The 7990-nt window shown below is 41.5% G+C and overlaps 1 non-coding gene across 1 annotated transcript; it reads right to left on the bottom strand.

The window, feature by feature from the left end:
* Window positions 1–6570: 6570 nt before the first annotated feature.
* LOC119626345 (small nucleolar RNA U13) lies at window positions 6571–6676 on the bottom strand. Its single transcript, XR_005242522.1, has one exon. It is a non-coding gene; the product is annotated as a small nucleolar RNA U13 (small nucleolar RNA).
* Window positions 6677–7990: the final 1314 nt, after the last annotated feature.

Here is a 7990-nt window from a genome sequence, read left to right as displayed (position 1 = left end):
TCCTTCCTCTCCCCCGCCCCCCGCTGCTTTCGGTTCCGCGGCGCCCTGGCCTGAGAAGCCCCGGCACCACCTCCTCCTGGCCCGCGGCCCTCAGCCGCTGGCTGCCCGCACCTGCCCCGGAGCCGGGCTTGGCGGGTAGGGGTGGGGCGGGGAGGACCGGGCGCCAGGACCAGGCCCGCCGGGGCGGGAGGCCTCCGCGCGCACCCTCGGGGCGGAGGATAGAGGGCGCAAGGACGTGGGCGCTTCAGGGCCCTGGCGAGGCCGCTAGCCCAGTGGCTTCCAAACCTGGAGGGTGGGCCTATTTTCTTTATTTCCCGAGTGACCACTGTGCCGCAAAGTGTGGAAGCCACTTGGCTTCAGAGAGCTGGGTCCCCTGGAGCAGTTCAGGGTCACCACAGAAGTAGGTCGTCTCTTAGGCCTATTCGCCCCAGCTTCGAGGTGGTGGTGCTTTATTAGTGTTATTAAGGTAATGAGTAGCAACTGGGAGAAGGTGACGAAGGTGATCCCATTGTAAGAGAAACGCTAAAAAGGGTTAATCCGCTTGATACAAACAGCGTCCTTTTTGTCTTTTAACTCCCTGCATTGGTTCGAGGAAGCTGAATTACCTAGGATTCCCCCTGCGGAGATGTCTTTAAAAAGTGCTCTCATTCTTACAGGGGCACATGTCATCTTGGGTGCCTTCTCACCTCCTTCCTACTCCCTACAAATAAGTTCAATGTTGTCATAATCTCACCACTCCTCAGCGTTCTCTTCGTTCAGGTGCACACCACTGGTATACTTATTGGTTAGGTTACTGCTACATCCCATTCATCCTGAACATCGACGCCAGGTTATGACTCTCCTCCAAACCGGGCTTCCTCCTGTCTCTATGCAGAAGACCTTGAGTAACAGCTCACTGCCCCGAGACAATGTGTCTTCTCTTTACCAGAGCCTTCACTCCTTTTCATTTAGAAGCTCAAGTCCAGGCTCACTTGGCTTAAGGAACTTCTGACTCCAGCCTCCTTCCTTACAGAAAAACCTCCAGGTCCTTCCAGCCTGGCCACAGAGCCTTCTCCTCCCAACAGCAGCCCACAGCGACCTCTCCAACCCTAACCTCCTAGGGTAACGTTGCTAGTGCATCTTATTTGATACAGTACTCCCTTGAAACATGAAAACTGAATCCTAAGTCTCCATGCAAACCCTCTGCCCTTTGCCTCCCACCAGGGGCTAACAGAGCACTCTGGAAGGTGCTCGACAATTACTGAAGAATGAGTGAATACAGTAATAAAGAATGCTTTTTCACATGTTTCCCGAAGTTAAGGTCTGAAAACTACTTGTATTGACGTCATCTGGGGCACTGTTTTACAATGCAGACTCCTGGTCTCGAGTCTACACCTAGGCAAGACCCAGAAATGTGCATTTTACCCAGAGCCTCGGGTGATTCTTAGGCTAAGTTTAAAAACTACTCCAACTAAATGTAAAAGTCTTGAATTTTTTTCCCCCCTAGAGACATGTTAAGATAAATGCCTAATGAAGCTGCTAATATTGTCAGAGAATAAAAGGAAGACCACTGGAGCCCCCGAGGAGCTAATGCAACTACTATTTCATATCAAATAAGCTTGTTGCCTTTGTCATACAGGAATATTGTTTGCCAATTTTTTAAATTCAATACATTTCCATTGTTTTTATTTTTGCAGTTAACTTCTATTTTTGCCAGGCAGGACTGATTTTATAGTCAAGCAATGATGATATAAAAAATTCTCTTCAAATTAAGTGAAAAAGCCAATGTAAAGAAGGTGAGAAATAATAAGATAATAAAAAAAAGATGTGACCAAAGTCATGAGGGTGCTATATGAAGGCACGTGTATCAGTTAGGATTAGATTCTCCAGAAGTTAATAACTCAGATTAACAGTAAATTAAACACACAAGTTTTATTCTGTCACCTATCTGGAGGTAGGCAGAATAAAGCTCTTAGGACAGGTTCCTGAATTTATCAGGGACCCAGGCTCCTTCCAGTTCTTTGCTCCACCTAATCTTGAGTGTACCCTTGTCCTCATGATCCAAGAGGGTTGCAGAAGCTTCAGCCTTCATGTCTGCATTCCAGAAATCACAATGGGAGAAGAGGAATAAAAAGAGGATGCTACCTCTCTTTTAAGGATACTTCCCAGAAGGTCTACACAACATTTCTATATATGTTTCACTCACTAGAATTTAGTCACATGGCCAAATGTGGCTTTCAAGGGAGGCAAGGAAATATACCTGGCCAGTGATGTGCCCGGATAAAACTCAGGACAGTGATACTAAAGAAGGTAGGGAAAGTAAATATTCAGAAGCAATTAGAGATCTTTGTCAGAGTATGATGCCCAATTCTGGCCACTGAGTTGTAAGGAAACCTCTGCTATGACAGATTTCTCTATTCTTAAAACAAGAGACATGGAAAAAGATGGTCCCTTTCAGTCTCTAGATATTTTGGGGTCTGGATATGATTGCTGGAATTTCAGTCATCTAGCACACTGAAAATGGAGTCATTCGAGTCAGAAGAGTCCAGAGAACTACAGAGAAGAGAAACCTTGGTATATTATTTTTGGAGCCATCCCCTGCCCTTTCTGATATTAGAGATGATGAATTTCCTATTATTTAAATGATATTGAGTCAGATTTTTACTTGCAACCAAGGGTTTCTATTTTAAGGAGTGATCATTTCAAACTTTAGGACACAGGCCAAAGAGCACTATAATAATAGGTTTTTGCTTGAACACTTATTAGAGACATTCTATCTTTTGTATTGTTTTATTAACATAAAGTGAAGTTATGTTGAGGGAGTAGGCTTACAGGAAAAAGCTCAGATAAGCAAAAAGAGTTTGTTGCAAAGCCCTGATAACCTAAAGGCCTCTGGATGAGATCACCTGAAAGTCATTCTATGTATTATGTAAGCCAGTTTGAGTTGAGTTTTCTGTTACTTGTGCCAAAAGCATCTTAAATCAGGGTTTTTAAACTTTAATGAGCATTCAAATCACCTAAGGATCTTGATAAAAGGTAGATTCTGATTCAGCAGGGTGAGGTGGTGCCGAAGAGTCTACATTTTAACAAGTTTCCAGGTCATGCCAAAGCTGCTGGTCCACAGATGACATTTTGAATAGCAACATTCTGCTACTTAATGTGAGGATCTTTGCACCTCGGTATTGCTGCCTTACTGTCCACCATAGAGAGGGCCAGGTGAGATATGCATGGAAGGGCTAGCTTTGAAGATACACCAGAGCTAAAGGTCTGTATCTGGGGAGAAATCTAAAATGGAGGTAAATACTGATTCCAGAAGTTTGAAGCATGCCATGGGTCACAAGTTCTAGTGGCAAGCCACAGAGAATCAGTAAGCTAAACGGAGGAGATAAAGGTGCTTACACTATAATAGATATGCAAGCACAAGGCAGGAAAAGAGGTGAAGCAGTGCAGTGAATCAGAATCTTCAAGGTGATGATTCTTGTGCACACTGAAGTTTGGGAAGCACTAGCGCTTTAAATGGGGGTTGTTTTCTTTCTTTCTCTTTGTGACTGGATTACTGAGTTTTAAACCTGTGTTGATTTGTTCCAGAGCAGAGACCTCACCAAGATGCTGTAGGCAAGGGGGTAGAGGAATATGAGTCCTCCAAAACACTCTGTGCACAGCACAACACAGTGATCCTAATAAAATAAATGGGCATCCTAAAGTGATGGTCATCCTAAAGGTGATCTACTTTACATACGTTCACTAACTTTTCAGTGTTCTTCTTAGTATAATTTCAAGAACAGTATTAAAGATTTACACAAGAGAAGATGAAAACAGATGTGGTTTTTCTAGAGAATTTTTAAAACTACATAAGATGTTCAAGATGAATAATTCCCGAATCGCCAATTCCAAGTGCTGTTATAATACAGATGTCTTTGCAGTCATTTCATAGCAGTTTTTAATTCTGTCCTAAAAATGAAGCACATTGACACCCCATATATTTTCTTCATCTAACAGTTTTGTTTAGATATGTTTTAAAATAGAAGATATAGTCCCATTTCTTAACAGTTACAAATGAAATTCCAAGGACTATCCCAACTCCTGTTAACAATAGTTTTCTGTGGGGAATGTAACTCAGTGAAGGTTTTTGTTTGTTTGTTTGTTTGTTTGTTTTTGTTTTTGTTTTACCCTTAGGCACATGTTAGCTTTTCAATTTTAAAAACTAGCTTAATTTTTAAAAATGTATCTTCACTCTGATTTTGACTATAAAATTATTGTTCAGCCTTTAAGGGATCATCTTCCTGACAACTTCTGCTCATTTTTGTCCTGTGTAGTTGCATAGATGGCTACCTGCTCAGGGCCATCATATATTGTTTGTTGTGGGTTTTTTTTTGTTTTTTTTGTTTTTTTTTTGAGACAGGGTCTCACTCAGTTGCCCAGGCTGGAGTGCACTGACGCGACCTCGGCTCACTGTAACCTCCCACCTCCCGGGTTCAAGCGATTCTCCTGCCTCAGCCACCTGAGTAGCTGGGATTATGAGCACGCACCACCACGCCCAATTAATCTTTGTATTTTTAGTAGAGACAGGGTTTCGCCATGTTGGTCAGGCTGGTCACAAACTTGTATATTGTTTTTGTTTTCTTAGAAAGCTGACACTGAGTTTAGCAATGATTAATAGAATAACTCTTTAAATCTGCTTGGCTATTATTTATGATGTTAGCACTCATCCTGAAATTTGTTGAAAAGAAGACTGACACAGATTTTTTTAAGGAAATGTTCTATGGAATGATAGCCCTATGACTTGGCAGGAAATAAAGAACTGCCATTTAACAAGATGGGCTAGACGACAGTTCAAATATTCTAAAGGAACTATATCTGGTTTAATCAAAGGACAGGGCAGAATTGAGGTGACAATAGAGTACTAAACACTTCTGAGAGCAAGAATGCTTCACCAAGTTCCTTTTAAAGTTTTGTTGACGAACAAATATTAACTGCATAGAATTACTATATCTCAAATAGAACAAATGGAATGTACAAAATATGAAGAGATCATCTGAGAAATATATAATCATATGACAGTTATGTTACCATCTATGATAACTCATTTCATAGAATAAATGAATACATGGATTTTAGTATCATTTGTAATGGCCAAGAAGGAAAGGATATTATATTCTGTATCAGTCAGAAAACACTCCATTTTAAGTGGCTTGATTCTTCTCTTATTGAAACTGTATCATTTTCAAGCACAAACTTAATCTTGTGATTTCCACACAAATGTTCTTCCCCTTTCCTCCTCTTCCTTCCTACTTTTCACCCTTTATTCCTTCCCCTTCCCCTTCTAAACAATTCCATCCTAAAACTACCAGAGTAGACAAAGAAAAGCAAGCCTCTGCACAGGGGTTTGGAGCAAGGTGTTGACCAAAATTTGAATGTCAGAACTCAAGCAGGGAGAAGAGGTTATCCTTTGGGGATGGTGTGGGGACTAGGGAATGGTCACCCAGCATGAGATGTCAGAGTCTAAGTAGAGTGAGAAGGGTGTCCATGTGGGCCATGTGGGTGGATGAGTGGGCAAGGAGTGGTTTTTCAACCTGGGGTATCAAATTTCACATGGCTTAGGGCATCTGCCAAGGAGGGGAGTGGTAGCTAAGATGAGGTTGAATGATTTAAGAGAATATATTAAGAATAATGTGACCCATGTTTCTCACTGGCAGGCAAAAGAGTCACAAAAAAGAAAAAAAAAAAGCTGTAGGGTTGGATTGGAATTATAAGTATTGGGTAAACATAGTTTTTATTTATTTATTATTTATTTATTTATTTTTTAGACGGAGTCTCGCACTGTCGCCAGGCTGTAGTGCAGTGGCGTGATCTCGGTGCACTACAACCTCTACCTCCCGGGTTCAAGCGATTCTCCTGCCTCAGCCTCCTGAGTAGTGGGGACTACAGGCACGCGCCACCACACCTGGGTAATTTTTGTATTTTTAGTAGAGACAGGGTTTCACCATGTTGGCCAGGATGGTCTCGATCTTGACCTCATGATCCGCCCACCTCGGCCTCCCAAAGTGCTGGGATTACAGGCGTGAGCCACCATGCCCAGCCAACATAGTTTTTAATACATAGATGATGATAGGGAGATAGAGGGGTAGATATCATAATAAATATGCATATGCATATATGCACATACACGCATATATTTTCTAGTTCTGTCCTCTGAACATCGGGGAGCAGCAATGCCCCTATATCAATCAACACACCTGGCACAAAGAAAGATGAACCTGGAACACCTTCTAGTGCCAGAAAGCAAGAACATGCTGAAAGAACCATGAGGATATGTCAGAAGGACACAGGAGCCAGAGTGAATGCAACCCCTGTTGCAAAAATTATAACAGTGAGAAAATTATGACAGTGAAAGAGATCTGACCTAACCGACTCCATCTTGCTTCCAACCTGCAAGCTGTCGTCGTTCATTCCTGGATGTAGGCGAAACTAACTTTGGGAGGAACTTTAACTTTGAAACAAAGATGATAACAGCCTTTTCCCAAAACATACCCCCTTCTTGCCTGTGTTATATAGGAGAATGTTCTTTTTTTAAAAAAAATGGTTTTTTTATGTCAGATGGGTAATGTCCCAACATTGTACCAAGATTCGAGGGTGGCACATGTCACATGTGAGCACGTGAACACCCAATCATCATGCTTATGAACTACGAAAGGATCAAAGAATATTCCTGTTTGTACAAAATACATCCTAAATTATCTGGGAGTAATGGGACATCAGATCAGCAGTTACTCTAAAATAGTTCAGAAAAAAATGTTTCCTATATTGAACTCCCAACTTTTCTGTAAGTTTGTGATTGTTTCAAAATGGAAAAACAAAAATTCTTTTTTTTGAGATAGTGTCTCTGTCTGTCAGCCAGGCTGGAGTGCAGTGACATGATCACAGCTAACTGCAACCTCCACCTCCTGGGCTCAAGCAATTTTCCCACCTCAGCCTCCAGAGTAGTTAGGACTACAGGTGTGTACCATCATACTCGGATAATTTTTTAATTTTTTTGTAGAGACAGGGTCTCACTATCTTGGCAAGCTAGTCTTGAACTCCTGAGCTCAACTGATCCTCCCACCAGGTCCTCACAAAGTGTTGGAATTACAGGCAAGAGCCACCATGCCTGGCCTGAAATAAATATATATACACCTTTTTTTTTTTTTTTTTTTTTTGAGACAGAGTTTCGCTCTTGTTGTCCAGGCTGGAGTGCAGTGGCACAATCTTGGCTCACTGCAACCTCCACCTCCCAGGTTCAAGCAATTCTCCTGCCTTAGCCTCCTGAGTAGCTGGTACTACAGGCACGTGCCACCATGTCTGGTTAATTTTTTGTATTTTTAGTAGAGACAGAGTTTCACCGTGTTAGCCAAGATGATCTCGATCTCCTGACCTCGCAATTCCCCCGCCTCAACTTCCCAAAGTGCTGGGATTACAGGCGTGAGCTACCGCGCCCGGCCAAAAAATATTTTTAAAAATCCTAAATGTTATCAGAAGGACTGGTATTTCTGAAGTCTCATGAAGTTTTTTTCTTTTTCCCCCGCATAAGGAACTATCATCTCCTATCGTGCTGTAGGCAAACTTTAGTGACATGGGTAAGTTTGATTTAAAACACTGAATTAAAAGATGCAAGAGCTTTACATTAGATTGCATTTCCCCCCACTGTACTGCAAACCCCTAATGAAATTAACCCCATTTATTGGCCTTGTGTTGTATGAATTTAATTCTCCAAAACTGGCTGAAATAAGCCATAGTCAAATAACAGGAGAAGCTTAATGAAAAGTGTTATTTTTACCTTTTAAATGACTGTCCTTTCCTCTATAATAAGAAACTTCCATTAACTGGTCTCAGGAAAAAAATTACTAAAATCAAACTTTTTTTGCAAAATAATCATATGACTTAATTGCACAGGGAAATTGATGACAAGTAATAAATAATATCTATTACAGAAATATTTTCATTGAAATATACACATTGACTTCCTGAAATCCTT

The sequence above is a fragment of the Chlorocebus sabaeus genome, chromosome 21, assembly GCF_047675955.1.
Source record: "Chlorocebus sabaeus isolate Y175 chromosome 21, mChlSab1.0.hap1, whole genome shotgun sequence".
Classification (NCBI taxonomy): Eukaryota; Metazoa; Chordata; class Mammalia; order Primates; family Cercopithecidae; genus Chlorocebus; species Chlorocebus sabaeus.
Note: the sequence above shows the minus strand (reverse complement) of the source record. Positions and strands in the feature narration are given on the sequence as shown.